At 56.1% G+C, this 1,104-nt stretch overlaps 1 pseudogene; it reads right to left on the bottom strand.

Annotated features, from left to right (window-relative positions):
• Positions 1–7: 7 nt before the first annotated feature.
• Positions 8–812, bottom strand: LOC103253980 (annotated as a pseudogene).
• Positions 813–1,104: the final 292 nt, after the last annotated feature.

Here is a 1,104-nt window from a genome sequence, read left to right on the forward strand (position 1 = left end):
CACTGGCCCTCTGTCTGGGTCTGTGCCAGATCAGACTCCAGGTGCAGCACGGTGCCATTGAGCTGCTCCATCTGCATGGTGTAGCGGATCTCCACTTCTCTCAGGCTGTTCTCCAAGCTGGCCTTCAGGTTTCTCATGGAGTCCAGGTCAATCTCCAAGGACTGCACTGTACGTTTCAGCTCTGTGAGCGTCATCTTGGTAGCTCCAATCTCAGCGGACTGCGTGTTGACCACAGTGGTGCTCTCCTCAATCTGCTGGGACCAGTACTTGCCCAGTTCCTTGCGGTTCTTCTGAGCCAGCTGGTCATACTGGGATCGGATGTCCACCATGATCTTGCTGAGGTCCTGAGATTGGGGGCATCTACCTCCAAGGTCAACCCAGAGCTGGACTTGTAGGCCTTTTACTTCCTCCTCATGGTTCTTCTTTATGAAGAGCAGCTCTTTCTTGAGGGCCTCGATCTCTGTCTCCAGTTGCAGCTGGGTGACATTGGTGTCATCAATGACCTTGTGGAGCCCATGTATGTCTCTCTCCACAGACTGGCGCATGGCCAGCTCTGTCTCATACTTGACTCTAAAGTCATCAGCAGCAAGACGGGCATTGTCAATCTGAACGATGCGGGCGTTGTTCACAGAATTTGCAAAGATCTGACCCCTCAGGTCCTCGATGGTCTTGAAGTAATGTCCCCAGTCTCTGACCTGGGGTCCCTTCTTCTCCAGGTGTTCCCAGAGTTTGCTCTCCAGCCTCCAGTTCTCGGGCTCCAGACTCCTAACCCTCTCCAGGTAGGAGGCCAAGCAGTCATTCAGCTCTTGCATGATCTCCTTCTCACTCTGGATCCCACCCCAGACTCCCAGCCATCCCCGTGGTCAGGCCCCCGGACCCCCAGCTGCCCTGGAAACTGGTGGAGTGGGACACAGAGATCCGGGAGCCCGAGCCACCAGCGCCTGCATAGCCAATGGCCGAGCTGCCGGGGGGGCCAGAGGCTGGGTGGCGGGATGGAGCCCAGGGACCGGTAGTTGGAGGAGTAGGTGTGGAACAAGTGGTGAAGTCCATGGTGCAGCAGAGGAGAGCCAGACGATACACTCACCTTCAGACTGTATTTCTATA

Source organism: Carlito syrichta, unplaced genomic scaffold, assembly GCF_000164805.1.
Source record: "Carlito syrichta isolate Samal-C Ts95f unplaced genomic scaffold, Tarsius_syrichta-2.0.1 Scaffold260005, whole genome shotgun sequence".
Taxonomy (NCBI): Eukaryota; Metazoa; Chordata; class Mammalia; order Primates; family Tarsiidae; genus Carlito; species Carlito syrichta.